The sequence below is a fragment of the Triturus cristatus genome, chromosome 1_2 (assembly GCF_964204655.1).
Source record: "Triturus cristatus chromosome 1_2, aTriCri1.1, whole genome shotgun sequence".
NCBI classification, from domain to species: Eukaryota; Metazoa; Chordata; class Amphibia; order Caudata; family Salamandridae; genus Triturus; species Triturus cristatus.
In genome coordinates, this window is record NC_140580.1 from 800,455,303 (window position 1) to 800,478,147 (window position 22,845).

A 22,845-nucleotide genomic window follows, 5' to 3' on the forward strand; every position below is an offset into this window, starting at 1 on the left:
CATCAGCACCTCATACAAAAGCACACACACATACATCCAGCAAAACCAACACCAACCCACCATCACGTGCACCCTCACACACACATCCCTCACCACCACCACCAATCACCATGCCTCCAAAGAAGAATCCAAGTTCACAGATAGTGAGTTAGAAGTGCTGGTAGACGAGATCATCAGAGTAGAGCCACATTTGTTTGGTACATTGGTCCAAAGGACCCCCATCTCACAAAAAACCAAGATGTGGGCGAGGATTGTGGACAAGGTGAACGCCCAAGCACCAGCAAGGTGCACAAAGGATGACATCCAGAACAGGTGGTATGACGTGCGCAGGAGGGTCACGAATAGGGGTGTGCGGAATTTGCGAAATCCACTTTCGCAAATTATCGCGAAAATGTTTAAAATTATCGCAAACAAGCGGAAATATCGCGAAGATGCAGAATTTTTTTCCCGCATGTTCGCGAGATTTTCTGCATGGTTGCGGGTCGCCAACTTACCCATGTGGTTGCTTGCGGGCGCGGCCATCTTGTTTTGAGTTGTCTCGCGGTGCATGATCGCGAGAAGAAAGACGTGATCGCGCGACGCATGACGTCACTGCGGGCGCGAACTGTCGCGAGACAGCGCAAATGGCTAAAAACAATCCAACATCTTATGGACAACGCGACCGGATCAAGAAAACTTGTCGGCGTACGCAGGGATTCAGGTAAGGCGATCGTGCGCGAGAATGTATTATTTTACAGCGCGAGCAAGAAACAAATTATCGCCAAGCTGCGGCAAGCAGAAATTTTGACATTTTCGCGCTCTCCGCGGAAAGCGAAAATGTCAAATTATCGCAATTTCCGCGAACGGAACGAAATTTTTGCCCAGGCCTAGTCAAGAAACTCATCAAAAAAGATCACGCACTGAGTCATGCACCGGCGGTGGCCCTCCTGCCAAACCAGTCTACTTCAGGACCTGAGAGGAGAAGGTGAGGGACATCCTACCACCAGAGAGCGTCCATTGCCTAACAGACATCCCAGAGCCTGGTGAGTACAAAAACAACATACCCAAGATTGTGTGGCAAGGGGACAGTGAAACCATGCACCGCAAGCAAAGCTACACTAACCAATAGATAATCAGCCCAAGATGTGTATGCCAGTCACACAAACACAATACCTGCCATCTCATAGTGACTGGGAACTGTGTCATGACATGCGCCAACCTACAAATAAATATAGCAAGCCAGTGGCACTAAGCCAATTACACCCTGCCAGACAGTTTGACACCACAAACACACCACCTCACAGTGCAGCTGACTGTCAGGAAGGAATAGTGGGGATGCAGGTGAAGTGAGTGTAGACAAAAGCATGATGGGGCCTGTAGTCACAGATAATGCTCCCCCTCCTGATTGGCCCATCAAGACCTCTCTAAAACATGCCCACATCACAGGGAGTGGAAAATGACTGACAAGATGGCTGACACTGGGTCCTGCTGTGGGGAGCACAAGGCCCTGCTAGGGCCTGTGTGCAAATCAGAAGCAGGACACCACTGACTGACATCCTAAAAGACAATTTGCACACCCTACAATGGAAGCACATTTCATGATGGGAAGGAGGACTGACAGCCCTGACCATACTAATTAGCATGGGGAGACACCCCCCTCAACACAAACTCCACACAACTCACCGTGTACAATGCATTGACACACACTTCATTGAAATATCAGCAAAAGATACCCCGTACTGGGTGCTGCTGTGTGAAGCACAGGGGCTCACTTGGGACTTGTAGCCTAACAAACACCAGGATTTCACAGTCAGCCATCTTGCCATTGCTGTCACACCCCCTCGCAGGGAAGAAGAGTCAAGAGGGAGGAAGTATGGGCATGCTGGGAAGGTGGGTGTAGCCAAGAGTATGATGGGACTCGCAGTCACAGACAACCTACACCCATCCACATGGCCCAGCAAGATCAAACTGAACCATTATCGCCTCACAGGGAGTGGGAAGAGACTGACAAGATGTCTGACACTGGGCTCTGTTGTGGGGAGCACAAGGCCTTGCTGGGAAATGGCCAACAACAATATCAAACTCTGTCCGTGACAAGCTGGGAAAAAGCAGAGTACAGGCAGGCATCTGTTTGAAAAGTAGAAAATGTCAAGTTTGTGAACCAACGATGCATGTAGAAACATAAATCACATTGTGTGTCTCTTCCAAACACAGGTGGTGCTAGGCACCCAGCACCAAATGATGAGGATACCCAGTCCCAGACTCTGGTGGACATTGAGCTCTCTGGTCTGACTCTCTCACTGTCCTCTTCAGATGACGACGACCAACCTGGCCCCTCCGGTGTGAGCCATCAGGCAGCACCAGCAGCATCAACATCTACACCCCCTGTACCCAGGCCTCCAGCATCTGGACACCGACAGGGCACCCCCGCCAACACGGACAGACCAAGGACAATCAACACCCACAGCACAGGGACACAGGACCCCCCGGAAGCTACAGCCAACACCACCAGCAACACCACCCAAGGGGTCGCAGTGTCACCTGGGCGTCCTGCCGCTGGTCCTGCCTGTGTGGAGAGGCATGCTGGGAGGGGTGGGAGGCACAAGGCGTGCCTTGCAGAGGGGTCTGGACTGCATGATGACCCCCATCTGGCAATAATCTTAGATGCGTACCAGGATAGCACCGGAGGATTTGGCCAGGTAGTGGGGATCCGCGAGGACATGCAACATGAGCAGGTCGCCCACCATGCCCGCATGGAGGCCAAGTGGGATGACATTACTGCGGTGCATCGGGACATACTACAATGCCTCCGCCAGATCAACACCAACCTGTCCACACCCCCCTGTGTGGCCACAACATCTGTCGCAACACCATCTGCCAGTGCCACAGGGAGGGAGGAGGACTCTGGCGGAGAGTCCCCTGCACCGCAGAGGCCTGCACATGAGGACCCCCCCCCGGAAGAAGAGGGTTCGTCCGACGAAGGACATGTGAGAGGCAGATGTCCCAGCACATCCCCCAGGGCCTCTAAACCTGTTCTGTACAATGTTCTTTGTGCGCAACCCATTCACCTTGTCCAATCGCACACAACTCGCCCACATGACATGGAGGGTTCATGTTGGGCCAATGTATCAGATGACTGTGGACTTTACTCTGGACATTTCATCTACCAGCACTTCCAACTCCAATGTGAACTTTGGATTCCCAAACCACTGTACAGCACCCACCATCCTGTGCACTTCCCCACACATGTTTGTAAATAAACTCATCAGTACACCATACTTGCCTCTGTTGTGATTCCAACTTGTCATGTTCAGGGAGATGTCGATCTGCTACACAACACAGTGAATGCCAAATACTGCAACAATGTGACCAACGTAAGGTGAGTCATGGGGATGTGACACATGTGAGGGAGACACACCACTATGGCAACACAAAACATACTCACCATGGCCATGTTACTCATCACACACAATGATGTTGACCTGAAACACATTGCCATGCACAGACACAACACCAAGCCCAGTCAGTGGTAACAAGTCCACAGGTGAGGTAAGCAGATGCCACGCAGATGTGGGAAGACAGACAACGCACATAACAAAGCGTAGCACAGGTTCATTACACATCAGCAACACGTTTATTCCACACTAGTTGCACGGTAATTCTACGTAACAGTGGACACACGCTCCCAATGTGTTGGAGAATGGAAGTCCAGGGATGTGTGGGACATCAGTTGATGGGAATTGTCAACTTCCACACTGGTGTTGGCTTCTGGGTGTTGGGGGTCAGAGTTGACCACACAACAGGCAACGTACCCTGGGAAGGACAGACAAGATACAGTCAAAAGCACAGAAGAACAGGAGAAAAATGCAATACACATGCACAAAACATGTTGCAAGACACCTACACAAACACTAGTTAGCAGTACTACCCTATTGTGGAGTACACACAACCTGAATGGACACATCTCAGCACGCATCCAGTCAAGTGGCACACAGACACACTCAGACAGCAACAGAGCTGGCACAACACATTCCAGGCTACCTCAATACATTCACATAACAACCCTGGAAACTTACATTCAGATGAAGAAGTTGTTGATGAGCTGGGAGCAGACGTCACCATCATCTTCATCATCACTGGCATCTTGGCCCAGGCCGGGATCCTCCACAGGTGCCGGACGTTGGTCGTCGTCATCTTCTTCCTGGATGAGAGGCACCTCCTTCTGCACCGCCATGTTGTGTAGCATGCAGCAGACAAGGATTATTTTGCACACCTTTGCAAGCTCATATGGGAGGGCCCCTCCGGTCTTGTCCATGCAGCGAAAGTGGCTTTTCAGGAGGCCAAATGCCCACTCAATTACCCTCCTGCTCCGACCATGTGCCTAATTGTAGCACAGCTCGGCTGGTGTCACAGGGTTCCTGAGGGGTGTCAGCAACCACAGCATGTTGGGGTATCCGGAGTCACCTACACACACAAAAATGAACAAGTAGCTGAGTTTTGTCCGAGTGCGGAATACAACATTGACAAACACACACAATGAGAAACAGTCAGTACACACCGACAAGCTAGGCATGCTGAGCTGGCATCTGTGACATCAGCGTTGCAATGCGACTACTTCTCATAATGTAGGCATCGTGCGCAGAACCAGGGAACCAAGCACACACATGTGTGATCGACATGTCAGCAAGACAGACCACCAGAGCATTGATCGAGTGGTAGTGCTTCCTGTTCCGGTATGCCTGCTCATGTGCCTGTGGTGGTATCAGGGCAACATGTGTCCCATCAATAGATACGATGACGTTCGGCATCCTCCCCAGTGTATAAAAGGCATCCTTTAGTTCAGCTGGGCTCGGGAACTTGATATACAGGTCGAGGAATTGCAACATCCCCTCCAAGACATTGCATAGCACCCGACTGAACATCGTTTGCGACAGCCCACCAGCAGTAGCCACAGTGTACTGGAAGGTACCAGTAGCAAAGAAGTGCAGGGCTGCCATCACCTTCGCCTCTGGGGTAAGTGCTGTAGGGTATGGCCGGCCAGGTAACAGATGTGGCTCCAACTGCTCCGCTAACTCCGCAATAAGTAGCCTGGTGAAGCGGTACCGTCTGATGCAGTCGCATTCCTGCATGGTTGCAAGGTCTGGGAACGGACGATGGACAGCTGGTGCCCTGCAGTACAGATATGAACAAAAGAAGATTGTCAGTTCATCCACCCATGTGGCCATGACCACTATCACTATCACATGCTAGTTCATGACATTACACAATGTACTGAGGTGTGTGCTGTTGGTCATGGACACATATGTCACCTACAAGACCACCACCTCACATCTCAATTCCACATGTCCACATGAGTCCCATGTAGTGCAATGGCCAATCATCTGGTTGTGTCACCCAACCTATGTGTCGCTGCAACGTTCCAAAACCACACCACTGTGACAATTGAGGCCTCATGTCTCCCAGGCATCGCAGATCTTTGCCATACAGAAACCCAGGCTCCCTGTATTGCCACATTAACACAGCAATGGACATGGCGTAGCACACACACACAACAAGGCAAGCATAAGTTCCACAGATATTGGCCACTGTTGTTCCTGCCGGCCCTATATGTACGTCTCTTAGACACACACCCCATCAAGGTTGATGCATATACCACATGGATGTGGAGACCCATTGGTAACATTTGATCAGACACATCTGAGACACAACATGCACACAGACTGCGGGTGCACATCAGTATTGTGGCTACAGGTCTCACTATGACGTACATGCCATCACCCCCAGGACTCAGGGTGTATGTGACCTGTCCTAAACATATCCAACCTGACACTGTGTCCGTGATTCATGCCCATTACTGTCCAATTGCACATCACAGTGGTAATGTGCACAACACACAAAGGATTCTGCCCCATGTACATGTGCACAGCCTGGGAGTGGCTGCACAAAGTGCCACCCAACAAACCATATGTGACCCCCCTAAACACCCAGGGAATGCAGCCTTACATGCCATGGGACACTGTGTGGCCAATGCTGTTGTGTGGTAGGTGTGCACAGGTGTCCCTGGCCAGTATATGTGTGTTGTATCCGTATAATAGTCACACTAATGAGGTCCGACGCGAGTGACAATGCGTACGCATTGCACGGGTTTTGTCCGAGCCGTGCGTACACTTTGTCATTGAATGCAATGAGGTTCAATGTGGGTGACTATCATGCATACATGTCAAGCAGGCATGGTCCGAGACAGGCGTACGCCTTGGCCATTGAATCGTATGGAGACGGGTGCATGTGTATATTCAAAATACACGTTGTACAGTCAGTTGAACGAGCCAGCCACACCCATTGGCTCAGGACTGTCATGGAGATGAATGCTGATTCAAAACTTGTACGAGTTGTGCATTGGAAATTCAGTTGGATGCCTACAAACAATGTTGCAATTTCACGTGTTCCATGAAGGTGAAGATTTGAACGATGCGAAGGCGTGTACGAGTCGTACTTTTGAATGGATTGGCCAGATTCATAGAATGCAACCGTGTTGGACCTATCACTTGTAACACATGGCACAGAGTCTGCCTCTGAAGCACAGATATAAGGCTGGCTGGCCCCCAGGGAGCTCACTTGTCTGCACTACATGCTACTGGACCACATCCCTGCTACCACTGCTGCTGTCTCTGCATTCTCTGGCTCCTGCTGTAGCACGTACTCTGGAGAGGGCCCCAGCCTTCACTCAGGAGGAGAACCAGGCCCTGCTGGACGGGCTTCTTCCAGAGTACAGAAAGCTCTATGGGACACCAGGGGAGCAGGTGAGTGTGCAGTCCACTGCCTTTCCTACTTATGCATGTTGTCTGACTAGCAGTACTAGCAGTGTGTACACCAATGGCAAGCATTCTCACTAACTTCTTCCATCCCCCAAAGTGTGTAGGTACATGTAATGAATAGTTTTCCTGCTGCTAAAGTGCATCATTGCAAGCTTAAACTATCCAGGCATTGTTAACATGTCAGACATGCATGTGATTTTTCCATCCCCATGGTTGCACTACCTGTGTAATTTATTTCCCTTTGTGATGATGACATGTATATCCAAATGTGTGCTGCACAAATCTGGGGCATGTGTGTTAATTTACTTTTCACTTTGTCCTCCTCACAGGTTGATGCACACCAGAAGCAGGAGATCTGGCTGACCATCGCCCGGGCTGTTCGTTCTGTGGGGCTCTACAAGTGCCGGAATCGCAACTGCCAGAAGAGGTGGCAGGACCTTCGGGGCTGGACCCGGAGGATAGCTAGAGTCCAGCTGAAGCGGTCACCTCCAAGCAGGAGGGGTGGACACCGGACCCTGACTCCCCACATGCTCTGTATCCTGGCGGTGGTCTTCCCGGACCTGGATAGGCAGCTGAAGGCCAGACAGCAGCAGGAAGGGGGTGAGTCCATGTCTGATCTGTGTACTATGTATGACTTGCAAATAGCTGTCTTTTGTCCTGGTCACACTTCCACATTATGTAGGTCTTGTAGTCCCAAACTCAGGTTCCTCATTTGTGTGATGCACCCTCCTCATCTGTTCCACAGGTGTGGCCCCTCCAGTCTGTTGGTTGTGTCACTAGGGCACTGTGTCCCTGCAGTCAGCTATGCTTCAGGTACCGGTCAGCATCAGTTCCCGTGAATCTGTTGTGTGTTTCATGGGTGGGTCAATTGTCTACACAATGCCTGAGATCTGACATGTGATCTGTGTGTGCCGTTGAGATGTGTACCAATTGCTGGTCTGACTCACAACATGTGGCTGGGGTTTTCCAAACAAAACCATGCAGCAGGGGACTCCAATGTTTGGGCCTCAGGAGTATGTATATCAAGTATGTCACACTTGCTTAGACACCTGACTACTGTCCAGGGCCAAACACTGTTTCACTTAGTCCTGGCCAGTCATGCCCCCTCAAGGGCATTTAGAAACACTCTGTAATCCCACTCCTGTGTATGAAATTGCAGGTTGTGCTTAGTGATATGTGCCCTCAGGTGTCTGCCTCTGTGTCATTAGGGTGTGGCTTGTTGCTACGTACAAATGGGGTGTCCATGATTCAGAGGGTCAGCATAACATCTGCGATGTGACTGTGAGAGACAAGACCTGTGTGACATATAGGTGTGTGATCATTTGACAGCGCACAATGGTGTACGCAACTGTGTCCTTCATGCAGCTGGGTTACATGCAGGGCAGACTGTGATGTGTTAAAGTACAGGGATTTGTGTTTTCTGAGATTCATGTGTATGATTTGCATGATGTGGGGTCTTCTGGGTCCTGGATATGTTGTTTGCATGGGATGGGCAAGTGTGCCGTCATCTGCAGAGTTAGCTTTACCCCTGAGCTAGGATTGTGAGTCAGTGCATATATTATTGTTGTCTGGATGCCCTGCCCCTGTGACAGGAGACAGTGTTGACTGACTTTCAGGGCATCCCGGTGCCATGGCATTTATCTTGCTATGAGTGAGCCTGCAAAGTGTTCAAGTGTGCACCATGCACCCCATTGTGGCATTGCCCATCAGGACATGAGTACATCATAGTGTGTGTTGCTGGCATGCATCCCAAGCATGTGAAATGAGTCTCTGCCCATCCCTCCATCCAGACACCTGTACTGAGTAAGTAGCAAGAGATGTGCTGTGTGTATTATGACATACTCCTACATGTTCACGTGCATGTACAACTAATGTGTGGGTGGTGCATGTTGGCACATTGGGGTGTTAGCGTCCAACATGCAACGGACATATGGGTGAAAGTCAAGGAGGGATATGTGTGCCATGGTTGATGTTGAGAATGACAATTGCCTTATCCTAAACAGTGTTGGCACTTTGAGCTGTGTTCAGCTGATGATGCCAGGGCTTGCCCTGTGATGTGATGTACTCACTGTGGTGTGTGCAGTCGGTGCAGGTGACTGATGTTGTTCTCTTACTTCCTATTCCTATCCAGATACATCCACAGCCACAGGAGGGGACAGCTCCATGGACCAGGAGGAGCCACAGAGCCTTACAGGGACAGAAGGAGAGGAGTCGGGTGGACCCAGTGGCACGGAAGGCAAGTGGAGCCACACAGCACCATCCCCCTCAGCTGAGGGCCACAGCAGCTCTGAGGATGACTCCCTTGTGGAGGCGGGTGTCTGCAGCCACCAAACCCCAGCTAGTGAGGCTGTCCCCGCCACTGCCACCACCACCACCCTCCCATCGGCTCCCATCCCAGAGGTCCCTGTGGGCTCCCGTGTTCGTGACCATGTCTCCTTTGTGCCAGGCACCGCACCCCCTGCCCCTGTGTCCCCTGCTGCCCTGAGTGAGGAGTCTGTGCACTTACTTCAACAGATCCATGTAGGGCAGACGTCGATGCTGAAGGTCCTCCATGCACACACAGGTCTGATGACACAACTGGTGTCATTCATGGAGGGCATTTCCTCGGGCATGTCTGCCCTACAGAAGACCAATCAGTCCGTTGCCTCCTCCCTGACGGCAGCAGTGTCCCTCCTCCAACAGTCCCGCACCCCTCCTACCCCTGCACCACCCACGATTCCTAGTACCCTACCTGTCCCAAGCACAGAAACCCCAAACCAAGGTCTAGACGTGCACACAAGCAAGTGCAGAGGACTGATTCCACACGCACAGGGGCTGTTTTGCAGACACACACACAGTCATCCACAACCACTCTGCAGTCCTCCGAGACCTCTCCCTCCCAGCCCCCTTCCCTTGTCTCACCTGCAACCCCATCCCCCCTGAAGATCTTCCTCTGTGACCTTGGCCTCTTACCCACTGACCCTGCAGATCCTGATTACAAGGGGAAGAGGAAGATCCCACACACAGAAGGGAGTGCCCCTCACACCCGGACACCCTCTCCCAGGCACAGTCAGACAGAGACCCCCACCCGCAAGTCCCCCCGGCGCCAGAAGAGCAAGACCCCCCCGCCACCGCGCAGCTCCAAGGCAATGTCTCCGTCCTCCATCCCACAGGCCACCACTCCAGAGGTTCACCCACCACTCCCTACCCTGGGTTCCCCCACCCACAGATTTACCATACCCAAAATGCTAAGGCCATCCCCCCTAGCACTTGCTCCTCCATACCTGGTCAGACAGTTAGTGCCACTGATGTGGGGACCGTGTCTCCCCCTGCCCTGCCGACCTCACCTGTCCCCCATTCCGCTTCGATGGATGTAGGCACTGCTTTGGAGTCCACAACCACCCCATCTGACTTGGGCACTGCAGTGGTGAGCCAATCCACTCCATCTGACCTGCCCACTGGAGTTGTGCCGGCACCCCCACCATCTGACTTGTGCCCCACAGTTGTGACAGCACCCACCACTTCAGTCAGCTCCGCTGCAGTTACAAGTGTCTCGCCTGCATCCCCCACCTCTTCACTGCCTCCTTCTGCTGCGCCCTGATCCTGTCCCTGCAGTGCCTGGCCTGCCCCCATGTATGCCCCTCCGAGGGGATGACCCCGGTCCTTAGCAGTGCAGGCAAGCAACGTGTGACAGTTGTCACTCTACTTCACTCCTTGGCATTTGGACATGGACTGGCCATTGGCCTTTTATTTGCACAGATGTTTAACTTTTAAAATGCTGAATAAAGCTTTTTTCTTTCTCCCTGGGAACTAGATTTCGCTGTACATTATGTTGATGATGTTTAACATGCCCTTGCACCTGTGATGCTTTGTTTACAATGTTGAATTCTGATGTGTTGCTGTGAGGTACTCCCTGTGGTCCATGAGATATGTATCCTATTCTGGTGGGTATCCATGTCATCCTTTGCAGCTACCTGGGTGTGTCAGGATCTACTATTTGTGGACATCTCTCTGTGAGCATTTAATTTGCATGGTCACATCTGTGGCTTGAACCCCTGCACATATGATGTGCTTCACATTGTCCAGTTTGTCACTTCCACATACTTTGTGCTCATCACCACAGGACCTACAGGTGTAGGCATCATTGTAATAGGAGCAACTGGGGCCTCTGTGCAACTTGGTAGAAATATGTTTTGGGTATGTGCAGATGACTTAGGGGAGACTCACGTACCTAGGCTGTTGTGACCAGAGCCTTCATTGTGTGGTAACTGATGGCTGACTGACCAAGTGTTCTGCAGACATGAGTGGGACTTGCGGTGAATATGTTTGGCACAGCTGGGCTCCCCTCAAGTAAGTGTTTTGTCCAGTGACATGGCCTGGGCCCATGGTGTGTGTTGTATGAGCATGTGTGTGTGTCCACATCCCTGTTCATACACAGACAGTGTTCCCTTGATATGTTTCTGTTGTTGATGCTTGCTGAGTGGTACTGGGTTCATCCCACTACTTTTGCAATGGGCTACCAGATGTGTGGGTGCATGACACACTACTGTTAATTGGTGTATCATCATTGGGATTTGTCAGTTCTGAGTGGTGATGATGTTGTCAGACACAGATGGGACACAGTCAGGGTTCCTCAAGGCACCTGTTTATTTGCTAAATTATGTAGGTGCCCCTAGGTGGTAGTTTTCAGTGATTGAGACATTTGTATGTGTGTGTGACTGCTTCCACTTGTTGGGTTCATGGCTGCGATGCTGGCAGGTATCAGCATGTGTGCCTTGTGGTTCTCCTTGGCATCTGTATTGTCCTAGGACTGTGGCAGGGATTCTGAAGGTTACGTGAGCTTTGAGGTCCTGGCCATGTACCGCATACTGTGCAGTATGTCTGTCATTCCCCAGGGTTGTGAACTGTCCTTGTGTGATGTGTCTGCGCACCTTAGTTCCTCCCAACATTCCTGTGTTTGTCATGGGTGCATGTGCAATGTCACCTGTCCATGTGGGCTTCACAGATACACATTGTTGCAGTTCAGGGTGTGTGGTGTTGAGGGTGGACTGATGTGAATGTTTGCATGGCTGGTCCCCTAGCTCCCGTTTGTCCATGGATGAGGGGCTATGCTGAGTGATTTGTGTTTGTGTATGTGTGATGTACGTTTGTGGCAAAGGACACATGTCTGGTATTCCCAGTTTGTACGACATCTGCCTTTGTCATCACAGTGGAGGTGTCATGCATGCTTGTGTCATCCCAATTTCTGGTCCCTGGGGGTAGTGGTGTTGTGTGTCAGTCTATTGCTGTGTTAGTTGGTATTCATTCCAGCTTGTGTCACATGTGTCTGTTGTGGTCCCTCTCATCTCCCAATGCCTAATTGCCCACTGAGGGTGTCCCAATGATGGTTTACTTTGTGTGGCACTGTGTCCACATCTGTGTCACTGTGGTTCAGCCTCCCTCATGTGTTGTGTAGTTGCCTGGGGATACTGTGACACACACACAAACAACCACATGCTGTGTCAGACGTGCAGTGTGAGTTTGCCTGTTTGTGTTTGTGCATCTGCACCAGTGCATTGGTATTGCTGTTTTGGGCCTTTGTTTGGATGCTGTTTCTGTGATTTTGCATGCTGTCCCTGTGAGTCATATCACATCATTGTGCTCATTCATCCTGGTTGTTAGGTGCCATTGCTGGCATGGCATGTGAGTTTGGGATCTCACACCCCCAGTCTACACATGTTGTTTTGATTGGTGTGTCTATTTTCGAGATGTGTGCATGCTTGGTGATGGTCACTTCTGCTGTTGTGTTATTGTACCCTGTATGCATTGTCAGCACCCATGTGTGGTGCTTGTCTGCACATGGCCGAGAGTGTGTTATGTTTTCACAGCACTGTTGGCCTCACCACATATCTGTGTGTATGGGACACAACCACTAGTTTGCCCCAGAAATGTTTGATGTGTTGGGAGCAGGGATCATACATGCTGTTTGTTATTTGCAGTTTTGACCATGATAACACTTACATTTTGGTCACTGTGATGAGGGGGGCTTTAGTCCCCATCACTACAATGCTCAACATCTGCTGCATTTTGGAAGCCCCCACTTAACTTGTGTTCTACACAGTGAGGGGGTATTCTTTTTACATTACCACAGTGCTATGGCGATGCTTGCCTTGGGTATGTCACACTCATGTGTTGGTCACACATGTGCTGTTACTTACATTGTATGCTCGTAGCAATAATCACTGTTGTGGGCATTTGTCACAGACTACACACTGTTGACATGATGTTAGGGGGGATGTATTTTGCGGACATACCTGATGTTGGAGTATACTGGATGTGTTGCACACCACCCATCCTATGGGTGGGGGTGGCAGTAGTGATGGGCAACAGGTCCCCTGTGAGTGTGCGTAGCAGGGGTGATGGGCAACATCAGCCATATGGGTGGGGGTGGCAGGGGTGATGGGCAACAGGTCCCCTGTGAGTGTGGGTCACAGAGGTGATGTGCAACATCAGCCATATGGGTAGGGGTGGCAGGGGTGATGGGCAACAGGTCCTCTATGGGTGGGGGTGGCAGTAGTGATGGGCAACATCACCCATATGGGTGGGGGTGGCAGGGGTGATGGGCAACAGGTCCCCTGTGAGTGAGGGTGGCAGGGGTGATGGACAACAGGTCCCCTATGGGTGGGGGTGGCAGGGGTGATGGGCAACATCAGCCATATGGCTGGGGGTGGCAGGGGTGATCGGCAACAGGTCCCCTATGGGTGGGGGTGGCAGGGGTGATGGGCAACCGGTCCCCTGTGAGTGGGGGTGGCAGGGGCGATGGGCAACATCAGATGTATGTGTGGGGATGGCAGGGGTGATGGGCAACAGGTCCCCTGTGGGTTGGGGTGGCTGTAGTGATGGGCAACATGAGTCCTATGGCTGGGGGTGGCAGTAGTGATGGATAACATGAGACCTATGGGTGGGGGTGGTAGGGATGATGGGCAACATGTCCCCTATGGGTGGGAGTGGCAGGGGTGATGGGCAACAGGTCCCCTATGGATGGGGGTGGCAGGGGTGATTGGCAACAGATCACCTGTGAGTGGGGGTGGCAGGGGTGATGGGCAACATCAGCCATATGGGTGGGGGTGGCAGGGGTGATGGGCAACAGGTGCCCTATGGGTGGGGGTGGCTTTAGTGATGGGCAACATGAGCCCTATGGCTGGGGTGGCAGTAGTGATGGACAACATGAGACCTATGGGTGGGTGTGGCTGTAGTGATGGGCAACAGGTCCCCTATGGCTGGGGGTGGCAGTAGTGATGGGCAACATCAGACATATGGGTGGGGGTGGCAGGTGTAATGGGCAACAGGTCCCCTGTGAGTGGGGGTGGCAGGGATGATGGACAACATCAGCCATTTGGATTGGTGTGGCAGGGGTGATGGGCAACATCAGCCATATGGGTGGGGGTGGCAGGGGTGATGGGCAACAGGTCCCCTATGGGTGGGGGTGGCAGGGGTGATGGGCAACAGGTCCCCTGTGAGTGGGGGTGGCAGGGGTGATGGGCAACATCAGCCATATGGGTGGGGGTGGCAGGGGTGATGGGCAACAGGTCCCCTGTGGGTGGGGGTGGCTGTAGTGATTGGCAACATGAGCCCTATGGCTGGGGGTGGCAGTAGTGATGGACAACATGAGACCTATGGGTGGGAGTGGCAGGGGTGATGGGCAACAGGTCCACTATGGGTGGGGGTGGCAGGGGTGATGGGCAACAGGTCCCCTATGGGTGGGGGTGGCAGGGGTGATGGATGGACAACAGGTCCCCTGTAAGTGGGGGTGGCTGTAGTGATGGGCAACAGGTCCCCTATGGCTGGGGGTGGCAGTAGTGATGGGCAACATCAGACATATGGGTGGGGGTGGCAGGTGTAATGGGCAACAGGTCCCCTGTGAGTGGGGGTGGCAGGGATGATGGACAACATCAGCCATTTGGATTGGTGTGGCAGGGGTGATGGGCAACATCAGCCATATGGGTGGGGGTGGCAGGGGTGATGGGCAACAGGTCCCCTATGGGTGGGGGTGGCAGGGGTGATGGGCAACAGGTCCCCTGTGAGTGGGGGTGGCAGGGGTGATGGGCAACATCAGCCATATGGGTGGGGGTGGCAGGGGTGATGGGCAACAGGTCCCCTATGGGTGGGGGTGGCTGTAGTGATTGGCAACATGAGCCCTATGGCTGGGGGTGGCAGTAGTGATGGACAACATGAGACCTATGGGTGGGAGTGGCAGGGGTGATGGGCAACAGGTCCACTATGGGTGGGGGTGGCAGGGGTGATGGGCAACAGGTCCCCTATGGGTGGGGGTGGCAGGGGTGATGGATGGACAACAGGTCCCCTGTAAGTGGGGGTGGCAGGGGTGATGGGCAACATCAGCCATATGGGTGGGGGTGGCAGGGGTGATTGGCAACAGGTCCCCTGTGGGTGGGGGTGGCTGTAGTGATTGGCAACATGAGCCATATGGGTGGGGGTGGCAGGGGTGATCTGCAACAGGTCCCCTATGGCTGGGGGTGGCAGGGGTGATGGGCAACAGGTTCCCTGTGAGTGGGGGTGGCAGGGGTGATGGGCAACATCAGCCATATGGGTGGGTGGCAGGGGTGATGGGCAACAGGTCCCCTATGGGTGGGGGTGGCTGTAGTGATGGGCAACATGAGCCCTATGGCTGGAGGTGGCAGCAGTGATGGACAACATGAGACCTATGGGTGGGGGTGGCAGGGTTGATGGGCAACAGGTCCCCTATTGGTGGGGGTGGCAGGGGTGATGGGCAACAGGTCCCCTATGGGTGGGGGTGGCAGGGGTGATGGGCAACAGGTCCCCTGTGAGTGGTGGTGGCAGGGGTGATGGGCAACATCAGTCATATGGGTGGGGGCAGCAGGGGTGATGGGCAACAGGTCCCCTATGGGTGGGGGTGGCTGTAGTGATGGGCAACATGAGCCCTAAGGCTGGGGTGGCAGTAGTGATGGACAACATGAGACCCATGGGTGGGGGTGGCAGTAGTGATGGGCAATAGGTCCCCTATGGCTGGGGGTGGCAGTAGTGATGGGCAACATCAGCCATAGGGATGGGGGTGTCAGGGGTGATGGGCAGAAGGTCCCCTGTGAGTGGTGGTGGCAGGGGTGATGGGTAACAGGTCCCCTGTTAGTGTGGGTGGCAGGGGTGATGGGCAACATCAGCCATATGGGTGGGGGTGGCAGGGGTGATGGGCAACAGGTCCCCTGTGAGTGTGGGTCACAGGGGTGATGGGCAACATCAGCCATATGGGTGGGGGTGGCAGGGGTGATGGGCAACAGGTCCTCTATGGCTGGGGTGGCAGTAGAGATGGGCAATATCAGCCATATGGGTGGGGGTGGCAGGGGTTGATGGGCAATAGGTCCCCTGTGAGTGAGGGTGGCAGGGGTGATGGGCAACATCAGCCATATGGGTGGGGGTGGCAGGGGTGATGGGCAACAGGTCCCCTGCGAGTGTGGGTGGCAGGGGTGATGGGCAACATCAGCCATATGGCTGGGGGTGGCAGGGGTGATGGGCAACAGGTCCCCTATGGGTGGGGGTGGCAGGGGTGGTGGGCAACAGGTCCCTGTTAGAAGGCGACCTCAGAGGAGACAGGGAGGGTACCTGAGCACCCTGAGACCTACCCTCGGGGTATCGTAGCCAGGCACTGGCGGGAGACTCCTCAGGGAAAGAGTCTCGTATCTAGGATCGTACACACTGCACCACAGGACAAAGAGACACCACACTGTATGCTATGGGGAACAGATCTTTATCTAATCAGCTTCGTAGGATCTTTATGATCAACAAGGTGGATATGTACAAATAGAGCACAGGCTCAAAGAGTCTCGGTTGGGATAGGGGGTAGCGGGACAGTCTTTGGGGATACGGATCAATGCAGGGACGTACCCGGCGCACAGCTCACAATCCTCGAGCTGGGGGATACGCGGTGGTCATTGGGGTCCAGCCGGACCGAGGGAGTCTCTAGGAGCCGCGAGTCACTCAGCAGGGCTCAAGCACAAGATCGGAGGTCTTACGATCTTCAGGGGAGCTGCGAGTCACTCAGCAGGGCTCAAGCACAAGGTCGGAGGTCTTACGATCTTCAGGGGAGCCGCGAGTCACTCAGCAGGGCTCAAGCACAAGGTCAGAGGTCTTACGGTCTTCAGGGGAGCCGCGAGTCACTCAGCAGGGCTCAAGCACAAGGTCGGAGGTCTTACGATCTTCAGGGGAACCGCGAGACACTCAGCAGGGCTCAGGTGTTCCAAGGTTACAAGGGAGCCGCGACCACGTCAGCAGGGCTCTCGTCATTCCAGAGTCGAATCTGCCAGATAGTCCCGGAGCACCCCTTGTTATAGGTCAACTCCTCTTTGATGTCCGGAGTCTGTGTAGGCAGGGGTCTTAGCACCTGGGGGTCGCTTGTTGGAGTTTCCTGCCATGTCGTCCTTTGATCCTTTCAGGGCCGGATCGGGAGGAGTCCCAGACACACAGCAGGCGTGGAGCCAGCCCTCAGGGAGGCCGGAGGGCCGATCGAAACCCATCTCCCAAGGGGAGGTCGGAGGTGTGATGGAAACTGCTCCTCCCTCTCTCACTCCATGGAAGCGCGATGTCCTCCAGCCAGGGCGGCGCCTCTAGGCCTGGGTCACGCTGGAGCCGGGCGGCCTTCGTAGGTGCATGAAGTGGGCATGCGGGCCCTGTGGTGCTGGGAAGATGGAGGGCACGGACGGGGAAGTCCAGGTCGGGTGTGTGTGGGTTCTGGCTTGAAGGACCGGCTAGGCCGTGTGCTCGGGGGCTGAATGAGGTGCACGGGTCAGGGTGTGTGGCTAGGGGTCCGGGATGGCCATGCCACAAGGCCGGTTCTAACAGTCCCCTATGGGTGGGAGTGGCAGGGGGTGATGGGCAACATCAGCCATATGGCTGGGGGGCAGGGGTGATGGGCAACAGGTCCCCTATGGGTGGGGGTGGCAGGTGTGATGGGCTACCGGTCCCCTGTGAGTGGGGGTGGCAGGGGTGATGGGCAACATGAGCCCTATGGCTGGGGGTGGCAGTAGTGATGGACAACATGAGACCTATGGGTGGGCGTGGCAGTGATGATGGGCAACAGGTCCCCTATGGCTTGGGGTTGCAGTAGTGATGGGCAACATCAGCCATATGGGTGGGGGTGGCAGGGGTGATGGGCAACAGGTCCCATGTGAGTGGGGGTGGCAGGGGTGATGGGCAACATCAGCCATATGGGTTGGGGTGGCAGGGGTGATGGGCAACAGGTCCCCTGTGAGTGTGGGTGGAAGGTGTGATGGGCAACATCAGCTATATGGGTGGGGGTGGCAGGGGTGATGGGCCACAGGTCCCCTATGGGTGGGTGTGGCAGGGGTGATGGGCAACTGGTCCCCTGTGAGTGGGGGTGGCAGGGGTGATGGGCACCATCAGCCATATGGTTGGGGGTGGCAGGGGTGATGGGCAACAAGTCCCCTATGGGTGGGTGTGGCTGTAGTGATTGGCAACATGAGCCCTATGGCTGGGGGTGGCAGTAGTGATGGACAACATGAGACCTATGGGTGGGAGTGGCAGGAGTGATGGGCAACAGGTCCCCTATGGGTGGGGGTGGCAGGGGTGATGGGCAACAGGTCCCCTATAGGTGGGGATGGCAGGGGTGATGGGCAACAGGTCCCCTGTGAGATGGGGTGGCAGGGATGATGGGCAACATCAGCCATATGGGTTGGGGTGGCAGGGGTGATGGGCAACAGGTCCCCTGTGAGTGTGGGTGGCAGGGGTGATGGGCAACATCAGCCATATGGCTGGGGGTGGCAAGGGTGATGGGCAACAAGTCCCCTATGGGTGGGGGTGGCAGGGGCGATGGGAAACCGGTCCCCTCTGAGTGGGGGTGGCAGGGGTGATGGGCAACAGGTCCCCTATGGGTGGGGGTGGGGGTGGCTGTAGTGATGGGCAACATGAGTCCTATGGCTGGGGTGTCAGTAGTGATGGACAACATGAGACCTATGGGTGGGGGTGGCAGGGGTGATGGGCAACAGGTCCCCTATGGGTGGGAGTGACAGGGGTGATGGGCAACAGGTCCCCTATGGGTGGGGGTGGCAGGGGTGATGGGCAACATCAGCCATACGGGTGGGGGTGGCAGGGGTGATGGGCAACAGGTCCCCTATGGGTGGGGCTGGCTGTAGTGATGGGCAACATGAGCCCTATGGCTGGGGGTGGCAGTAGTGATGGACAACATGAGACCTATTGGGGGGCATGGCAGTAGTGATGGGCAACAGGTCCCCTATGGCTTGGGGTGGCAGTAGTGATGCGCAACATCAGCCATATGGGTGGGGGTGGCAGGGGTGATGGGCAACAGGTCCCCTGTGAGTGGGGATGGCAGGGGTGATGGGCAACATCAGCCATATGAGTTGGGTTGGCAGGGGTGATGGGCAACAGGTCCCCTGTGAGTGTGGGTGTCAGGTGTGATGGGCAACACCAGCCATATGGGTGGGGGTGGTAGGGGTGATGGGCAACAGGTCACCTATGGGTGGGGGTGGCGGGGTGATGTGCAACAGGTCCCCTGTGAGTGGGGGTGGCAGGGGTGATGGGCAACATCAGCCATATGGGTTAGGGGTGGCAGGGGTGATGGACAGCAGGTCCCCTATGGGTGGGGGTGGCTGTAGTGATTGGCAACATGAGCTATGGCTGGGGGTGGCAGTAGTGATGGACAACATGAGACCTATGGGTGGGAGTGGCAGGGGTGATGGGAAACAGGTCCCCTATGGGTGGGGGTGGCAGGGGTGATGGGCAACAGGTCCCCTATGGGTGGGTGTGGCAGGGGTGATGGGCAACAGGTCCCCTGTGAGTTGGGGTGGCAGGTGTGATGGGCAACATCAGCCATATGGGTTGGGGTGGCAGGGGTGATGGGCAACAGGTCCTCTGTGAGTGTGGGTGGCAGGGGTGATGGGCAACATCAGCCATATGGGTGGGGTTGGCAGGGGTGATGGGCAACAGGTCCCCTGTGAGTGAGGGTGTCAGGTGTGATGGGCAACACCAGCCATATGGGTGGGGGTGGCAGGGGTGATGGGCAACAGGTCACCTATGGGTGGGGGTGGCGGGGTAATGGGCAACAGGTCCCCTGTGAGTGGGGGTGGCATGGGTGATGGGCAACATCAGCCATATGGGTGGGGGTGGCAGGGGTGATGGACAGCAGGTCCCCTATGGGTGGGGGAGGCTGTAGTGATTGGCAACATAAGCCCTATGGCTGGGGGTGGCAGTAGTGATGGACAACATGAGACCTATGGGTGGGAGTGGCAGGGGTGATGGGAAACAGGTCCCCTATGGGTGGGGGTGGCAGGGGTGATGGGCAACAGGTCCCCTATGGGTGGGTGTGGCAGGGGTGATGGGCAACAGGTCCCCTGTGAGTTGGGGTGGCAGGGGTGATGGGCAACATCAGCCATATGGGTTGGGGTGGCAGGGGTGATGGGCAACAGGTCCCCTGTGAGTGTGGGTGGCAGGGGTGATGGGCAACATCAGTCATATGGGTGGGGGTGTCAGGGGTGATGGGCAACAGGTCCCCTATGGGTGGGGTTGGCAGGGGTGATGGGCAACAGGTCCCCTGTGTGTGGGGGTGGCAGGGGTGATGGGCAACATCAGCCATATGGGTGGGGGTGGCAGGGTGATGGGCAACAGGTCTCCTATGAGTGGGGGTGGCTGTATTGATGGGCAACATGAGCCCTATGGCTGGAGGTGGCAGTAGTGATGGACAACATTAGACCTATGGGTGGGGGTGGCAGGGGTGATGGGCAACAGGTCCCCTATGGGTGGGAGTGGCAGGGGTGATGGGCAACAGGTCCCCAGTGAGTGGGGGTGGCAGGGGTGATGGGCAACATCAGCCATATGGGTGGGGGCGGCAGGGGTGATGGGCAACAGGTCCCCTATGGGTGGGGGTGGTTGTAGTGATGGGCAACATGAGCCCTATGGCTGGGGGTGGCAGTAGTGATGGACAACAAGTGACCTATGGGTGGGGGTGGCAGTAGTGATGGGCAACAGGTCCCCTATGGCTGGGGTGGCAGTAGTGATGGGCAACATCAGCCATATGGATGGGGGTGTCAGGGGTGATGGGCAACAGGTCCCCTGTTAGTGGTGGTGGCAGGGGTGATGGGCAACAGGTCCCCTGTGAGTGTGGGTGGCAGGGGTGATGGGCAACATCAGCCATATGGGTGGGGGTGGCAGGGGTGATGGGCAACAGGTCCCCTATGGGTGGGGGTGGCAGGGACAATGGGCAACATAAGCCCTATGGCTGGGGTGGCAGTAGTGATGGACAACATGAGACCTAAGGGTGGGGGTGGCAGAAGTGATGGGCAACAGGTCCCCTATGGCTGGGGGTGGCAGTAGTGATGGGCAACATCAGCCATATGGGTGGGGGTGGCAGGGGTGATGGGCAACAGGTCCCCTGTGAGTGGGGGTGGCAGGGGAGATGGGCATCATCAGCCATATGGGTGCGGGTGGCAGGGGTGATGGGCAACAGGTCCCCTATGGGTGGGGGTGGCAGGGGTGATGGGCAACAGGTCCCCTGTGAGTGGGGGCAGCAGGGGTGTTGGGCAACATCAGCCATATGGGTGGGGGTGGCTGTAGTGATGGGCAACATGAGCCCTATTGCTGGGGGTGGCAGTAGTGATCGACAACATGAGACCTATGGGTGGGGGTGGCAGGGGTGATGGGCAACAGGTCCCCTATTGGTGGGGTGGCAGGGGTGATGGACAACAGGTCCCCTATGGGTGGGGGTGACAGGGCTGATGGGAAACAGGTCTGCTGTGGGTGGTGGTGGCAGGGGTGATGGGCAACTTCAGCTATATGGGTAGGGGTGGCAGGGGTGATGGGCAACAGGTCCCCTATGGGTGGGGGTGGCAGTAGTGATGGGCAACATCAGCCATATGGGTGGGGGTGTCAGGGGTGATGGGCAACAGGTCCCCTGTGATTGGGGGTGGCTGTAGTGATGGGCAACATAAGCCCTATGGCTGGGGGTGGCAGTAGTGATGTGCAACATGAGACCTATGGGTGGGAGTGGCTGTAGTGATGGACAACATAAGCCCTATGGCTGGGGGTGTTAGTGGTGCTGACCATGCAACCCCTATGGTGGGCTGTTGTTAGTGGCCAGGATGTTGATCCCCTGTGTGTGTGTGCCATTTTGCGGGTACGTGTCGTTTGTTTATGTGGTAGGTGTCTGACTTACCATCTGCGCCGTCCTGGTCGGTTCCTGAGCCGGTCATAGATGTAGGTACTGGTATGACCTGCGCGATGGTATTCTTGATGTGTTTGTGTTGTTCATGCTGCTTTTTGCTCCGTCTCGTACCCACTGCATGCTGGTCCGTCTCGTAGCCGTGTATTGAGTTGTGGCGCGAATCGAAGCTGATATGCTTGTTTTCCGGATGCTGTGACGTGACGTACGTGACGACCCGTCCGGCGCGTAAGAAATACGCATCGTACTTGTCATGCCGGAAACTGCTATGGATACTGCTTCCAGGCGACTCGGTTCAGCGTTAAGAGTTACAGCTCGGACGGAGAATGGCGCTTGAATCACAGCCTACGTGTTGGTCGTGATTTTGGCAGTTATGCGCATGGTACTTTACAGGACGGACCGGCTCCGGGTACGTGTCGGTAGCACGGTAAAGCTACAGACAGCTGTCGACTGGCTATCGGAATCGGCTCCTAAATGTACCATGATCTGGAAAAGCTAGCTCTCCATCACTTTTTGTATATTTTATCCAATTCTCTAACCATACACAGGTATGGTAACCTCTTTCCATCATCATGCATGATACTGCCGTTTTAGGGGGATGGAGAAGAATTCCCTCTCTAGTCTTAAGGGGTTTATCCTTCTTAAAATAATTTTTAATTTTCCTCATAAATGTCATTTTTCTCTTTACTCTGTACATTTTTGTTGTCGATCCTTTTATATACTGATCTCTTGCAAATCCTAAGTACCTTCTGTCTGGGCGATTCCCTATCAAAGTAGGATCGTGTTTCCACATGCAAGACCTACTATCGATTATTATTATGGCTTCTATATTCAACTAATTCAATGTCCATTTCTTACTTTAATAATTGCAAT